Raw genomic sequence first — 7,044 nt, 5'->3', positions numbered from 1 at the left:
AAGTATCTGACATATTTATATCTAATGATTTTTCATGGTGGTGACAAAAAGGTATATGACTTGTACAAATTTTTTCATTTTCCAATTCTATCTGAGCCATTCGTTCATAGAGTTATTCATTCAATCGTAGACATTTCTACAACACCTCTAAAACAGGAATAAATAGTTAATTTTAAAAGACCTTATTGTCAGCCTCTTTTCAAAATAGAATTTATCTAATTCAGAAGGGAAGAACTTGCATGAGTATCACAGTTTCAATTCAAACATGGATTTGATTCACACTCTATGTTTTGAGAAGAATTTCCCATCTAGAAAGAGGGGGAAAAATGAAGTCTTTCTCTAAAGAAATGCGTTGAGAAAGGATATATGTTGTTAAAGTTCAAGGCGTCAAATAATTAAAGAAGAAGCCAACTCTAGTTTATCATGCAAGAATACAAGAAATGCAAGAAGATAAAGCAACAAGGAGGATCCTTCAAATCATCATGATGAAGTGCATTAAATGCATTAAATGCTCCAACATTCAAAAGGATTAAGTGCATTAAATGCATTTAATGCATTAATGCATTAAATGCTCCAAAGCATGAATGTTGGAGCCACAACGTTCAAGAGCCTCATATAACACATTATAAAACTATCTTGTATGTTTACTTTAAAGATAATGAAAAAAGGCTTCATGTTTTCTCCTCTTTCTTGCAACAAGCTTTTCATGGGTTCTCCTCCATTTTGTAACAAGCTTTGAAGTTAATACCAAAGCTAAATTTTAACATATCTATAGAACCTTTTAATGAGATAGTACACTTTTCAATCTCTCAAAAAGGAATCTCTTCCAAACATATATGCTATGGTTCCATACTTCAACGGGTGGAAATATCTAAATTTCACTACCCTTTTAGAGATTTTTTCAGAACCATTGTCAATACTAAGGATACTAAGTTGCAAGCACAAATTTGTATCCGTTTTGATAGATATTATGCATGTATCTGATATATCAAGGCCGATTCCTCAAAAGATTCTTCCATAATGGACTCTGGCCATGAAAATTAAGATTCGAGTCTCATAAGTGAGATTTCGAGTAAGTGTTTACAGAATCTCCTTCTATCCGGAGAAACGATTCATCAAAATAATGAGTCACCCATTCAATTGATATGGACACATATGAGATTAACAAATGCTCGAGAGTTCCTCTATTCAATCCTTCTCCTACTTGTTGCTGGATATCTCGTTTGCATATATCTTCTTTTTGTTTCCTGAGCCTCCAGTTAGTTATAGGCAGAGTTAGAAAAAAATCAAATCTTCGACAATTCCATCATACATGATTGAGTTGCAAACTCTTTTGGATAGGTATCCTACATTTGAATCTGAACTGAATTCTTTCCTTTTAAAGAATCTCTTTCTAGTTGCTCTATTGCTTCTAGTGGCAACATGCTATTGGTTCGTGGTTCCGCTTATGGGGTCAAATCAATACGTTCTAAGCTAAAAATTTTGAATATCGATCTCATCGATCTTAGAAGTATCATAGAAAATCCCATCAATTGAATCTCTTTTTTGAGAAATATGAGACATCTAAGTCATATAAGTAAAGAGATCTATTCATTGATAAGAAAAAAGGGAGAACGGTGATTAGATTGATGAGAAAATAGAATCCTGGGTCGTGAACATTGATTTGGTAGATGATGAAGAAAGAGAATTCTTGGTTCAGTTCTCCACCTTAACAATTGAAAAAGAAAAAAGGATTGATCGTTGAGTTTGACTTAGTGATCATTTATCAAAGAACAACTCTAGTTATCAAATGATTGAACAACTAGGATCAATTTACTTATGATACTTAGTTGGCATTCATAGAAAGTATCTAATGGATTATGAGTTCATGGGATCCTGTTAGTAGAAAGATGGATATTTAAATTCATCCAAGGCTTGAATTAGATTGACTTAATTGAGCCTAAAGGATCATACGTATGGCATCATTACAACCCAAATAAAGCTAAAAATTGAACCTACACATCTTCAATTAGCACATTAAGTGTTTCCTTCATCTTCCTAGCCTTAGCCCTTGTTTTATTGGGTCTCCATTGATGCATAATGGATCATCAACAATATCTAGAGTGGGTTGAGCATGATCCATATTAGCTTGTTAGGCAACTTGATCACTATGTTTGACTCCATCACGTTCTTGATCTGTTTAGCCCTATCCCCTTCTAAGGGTATTTTAGTGATAGGTTCTATAGGACTGGACGGTCCTATTTGGTCAAATACCTAGTGACAACTCCCATGTTCCTTTCATTATGATATTTCCGAACAACTTTCCATATTTGTATTGCAAGCCTAAAGGTTTTTTTTATTGATGATAGTAACAATGACGATAGTGATTATCATGACGATATCGATATTGATGATAGTGATGATATTGATGATGACCTTGATCTTAATACGGAGTTGCTAGATATGACGAATGTGCTAACTATGGATATGCCTCCTAGATATACGGATTTTATATCGATATCGCCTTTCAATTCGCATTAGCAGAGCAATGTCTCCTTGCATAATATGGATTCTAAACATTCATGATCTGTATGTGAATTACAGATCCTTCGATCTATTATAGAACTATCTCTCCAGAGATTGTGAAAGATATTCTAGTAGAAATATTCTTGTTATTGGTTCGACTCATATTCCCCAAAAAGTGGATCCCACTCTAATAGCTCTGAATAAATTGAATACATGCATTAAGATACGAAGGCTTCTTATTCAACAACAACGAAAGCACTTTTTCATTCTTTCATATAATAAAGGGTTGTTAGTAATAGCCCTAGAGTCAATTATGTGATGATTGACTAAGGACTTTTGTATCATATTCTATTGTTAATAAAGACAAAGTTTGGTTATTATATTTACTTCATATTTGTGCCAAATGACTAAATATATTAATATCCTTGAGTAGTAGATTCTAATCTACATCATATCAATTAGTTGAATTAATAGTGAGATGATGTAGAGAACACTACTCTTAATTATTCCTAATCAAGTATTAATATTCAAGAATAATATTAATGCATGAGACTAGCATGTAGGTCAATTGAAGACTTGATCTCACAAGTCATGGATATGCGATATCACATTGATACATGAGTATATATTAGAGAATATATACTGAATTAACCCGCCATGAGAAAGTTTCATGGATGTTATATGAGTGTCATAAACTTTTTCATGTGACTATTGGTATGAATAATCCTTAGAACCTGAAGTCACTATGGTTTCCTACATAAGGAATTGTGTACTTTGGTATCGTCAAACGTCACCCGTAATAGGGTAGACTAAAAAGACAATCATTGGGTGTGCAACGAATTATGCGGAGGGATGTGAGTAATGTAGATGGAATCTATCCCTTCCATATGACGGGAGTAATATTTGTGGGCCCCTTGATCGAGTAGGACAACTAAATGCATGATCATGCTCAAATGAGTTAATATGAGATATTGAACTCATTTGCTTGAGTGAGTCTACTTGGGGATCAAGAAACACAAAGATTGATATCGAGAATGACATGATCTATGCCTCATTGATCAATCTAAATATCGAAGATAGAAGGACATCATCATACATTATAGTAGTCACAGAAACATTAGGTTAGATCTCGACTTTCTCATCACTTGGGTAGCAATGATGCATTGCTAGATGTCGCTCATTGCTTATATGTCTAAAGCGATTTAGACACATTACCAACGTTACGAGAACCTATTGGATCACATACAAGGACACGATGCTTCAGAGATTGATTGATTTTAGTCTAACTAAAATATGATCCGAATTAGATTAATTGAGTTAAACTCAAGTGAATTCAATTGGATTATGGGATTGAGTCTAATTTGAGTTAAACTCATTTAGATTAGACTCAATCAAATTTTAATAAGATATTAATTCATTAAAATATTTAATGAATTAATAATAGAGGAAGACTAAGGGTATTTTTCTTTATTGGATGAAGAGAAGATGAAGAGCCAACATGAGAAACATGTGATTTATTTGGGTTTTAATTGGCGTAGAGATGCTAAAGAGGTAAAAACTCTTTATATTCATGAGATGAATATAAAAGATTTTTTCTTGCACTTTTTAGGAAGAAAAAAAAGACAATTTTTTGAGCTCTCTTCTCCCTCTTGACCAAACACCCCTTTTCTTCCTCCTCCTTATTTTGGGGTAAATCTCCTTGTGTGGCCAGCACCACAAAGGCGATTCTTCTTCGAAGTTTGAGATCATGTTCATGTGGATACACATAAAGGCATGGACGCTTGAACATGCAAGAGATCTGGCGAATCGAGAACAAGCGAGATAAGCCAAGAGTATACTTCAAAGGTATAGATCTACTAGATAGATAAATCAAATTTTGTATGAGTTTTCTTTCCCATGGATAGCTTGTTGGGATCTATTTTCGTTGTGAATTTTATTATTTGTTGCTAGGATTCCCTACAAGGGTTTTACTTGGGAAAGAAAATGTTCCATACTAATGGATTCAGGTCCATAACCATGGGCTCCAATGAATGAGATCTTGCAACACTTATCAATGAGCCTTATCCATTAATATTACACAGAAGAAATCAATTATAAAAACTAATACAATTAGATCAGCTCTTCATTGACAAACTTGGGATTTGCGATCCCAAGTAATATCAGTTCAGGATCATGGGATCCTTTTTTATCGGATAGAAAGGGTTGTTGCTTAAAATGTACTTTTAAGTAATTGCCCTGTGGATCCTATATCTATCTATATGAAGAAGAAATCATGTAAAAAAGGGATTCTTATTTGTACAAATGGTACTTCGAACTTGGAACAAGCATGAAGAAATTAATGATACTTCTTTATCTTATGAATTGTTCTGCTGGATTGGTCGTTCAAGATCTTTGGTCTTCACCTGGACCGAATTGTTCTGCCTATTATAACTAGAAGGTGCTCTATTGGGATCCTCATAGATAGAAAAAGATTGTAGTCAGTTTAATAATAATTGAGTGACATTACTTCTTCAGTTCGAACCAAGAAATCTATTAGATTTAATTCAAAACTATGAAAAATATGAATCAGAGTTTGAAGAAGAGGAAGAGGACATCAACCCGTAATAAATGGAGGAGGTTTACTCAATTACATAGTTTGGTCTCCTAAAATAAGGTACCCTTGGACCAATCTATTTGATTGTATTGAAAGGCCCACTAAATTGGGATTTTCCCTATCGGGTCGGATCATTTCAGGGCAAGCGGTGCAGTTATCATGAAGAGCATGACGAGGAGTTCTTGCAGAGGGGAACCATGTAGTACCGGACACCGGATATATTTTTCAAAGAACAAAGCTTTTTTTGAATAAGCCAATTCATTTGGGACCCTGCAAATCCATTTTTTTCTATTCAAAGATCAATTCTTTGTCTATGTATTTTCATGTTGAGAATTCTTTGCAAATTAAGAGATGCCAAAGGTGCTTATTACTTCCCAAACGGATTCTCCTACATCTATGTATACATGCTGGTTCATCGGGAATAAGCAAGAAGTATACTATGAATTGTTGATTCATCGCCAGAAATGGCTTAGAAGAAAGAGTTCATTATCTAATCGATCTTTCTATTCTAATATTCTATCCTAGAGTTATCAATATTTATCAAATTATATTGTATCAAATGACAAAGATAGTGTTGAGAAGGGGATGGCTTTTTCAGATATGAAATGAAACATTTGATTCATGCAACAGGAGAAAGATTTCCCATTCCTTAGCCGAAAAGATATGTGGTCGTGAAAAAGGGATTAAGTGGAATGTGATTGGTCGGGTGGTAGAGTCATGGTAACACTTTTTATTCTATATTTTGGACCTTAGCAACATAGAACAATATGTTATTGCTGAAACATGGAAGAATTAAAATCTTAGATCAAAACACTATGTATGGATGATATTACTTGCCTAAATAAGAATTCCTGAATGATGAACAACCAAATCTTAGTACAATCAAATGATTGTGCCTCTTCGGTATCCACATGAATGTCCTTCGTTCGTCACACAAACTTAAATTTTGGAAAAGAACCACCTTCGTTGTGCTAGCAACTTGGATGGTTTGGCCAAGAGGAGAAGAAAAGACTAAAAGTGATCATCCACCAAATGCATTAAAAAAATGGCCTTTTATCCTTATCTAATGAATATAAAATGTCATCCAATGAATACAAAGAGTCATCTAATGAATACAAAGGATCATCCAATGAATTAAGATTTTTACATTTTGCTCTCCTTTTCATCAATGCTCCATTAATCTCTATTAACGAACATTAATCCTCTTTAGTGGTTGAGTCTAATTCAATGAGTCTAATTTGGATCAAACTCAATCCAATAATCCAATAGTTAGATTCATTTGAGTCTAACTCAGATTAGACTTAACCCTATAATCTTATGGTCCATCATATTTTAGTCAAACTAAAATAAATTCGTCTCCAAATCAACATGTTCTTTGTGTGTGACCCAATATGTTTTCATAACATTAGCAATGTATCTAAAATAATATTTTAGATACATAAGCAATGAGTAACATCTAGCAATACCCAAGTGATGAGAATGTCGAGATCCGACCTAACCTTTCTGTGTCTATTATCTTGTATAACTTGGTCTTTCTATGCTTAATATCTAGATTGATCTATGAGGTATAGATGTAAGATATCGAAATTTTTTTTGCCATGGATACGAAAAGATTCGTCTCGAGAAGACGAACCAAACGAAACTTGTTTGGATCAAATCGGAGGTCGTTTGACCCCTGAACCAAGCGAACCAAATTCAAACAGGGTTTGCTACAGTACCAGTTCATAGCAGATTGAGTTCGAGTTTGGGTTCAGCTGATTTGGGCTGGCTCGACCAGATCAGTTGGATTTCTCTAATTAGACTCACTTAACCAAATGAGCTCAATATCTTATATTGACTTATTTGAGCATGACCATACATTTTAGTAGTCCAACTTAATCAAGGAGCTCATAGATATCACTTCCATATGGAAGGACAGATCCCATCTACATCACTCACATGTCTCC

General features: G+C 34.1%; 1 pseudogene; it reads left to right on the top strand.

Moving 5' to 3' along the window:
• The first annotated feature begins 2,149 nt into the window (after nt 1-2,149).
• Nucleotides 2,150-5,751, top strand: LOC141835082 (protein Ycf2-like; annotated as a pseudogene).
• The last annotated feature ends 1,293 nt before the right edge of the window (nt 5,752-7,044 follow it).

This window comes from Curcuma longa, chromosome 9 (genome assembly GCF_044706935.1).
Source record: "Curcuma longa cultivar G26 ecotype Majalengka, Jawa Barat chromosome 9, ITB_CL_G26_1.1, whole genome shotgun sequence".
In the NCBI taxonomy this organism is placed as follows: domain Eukaryota; kingdom Viridiplantae; phylum Streptophyta; class Magnoliopsida; order Zingiberales; family Zingiberaceae; genus Curcuma; species Curcuma longa.
This window is presented reverse-complemented; position numbering and strand designations above follow the sequence as displayed.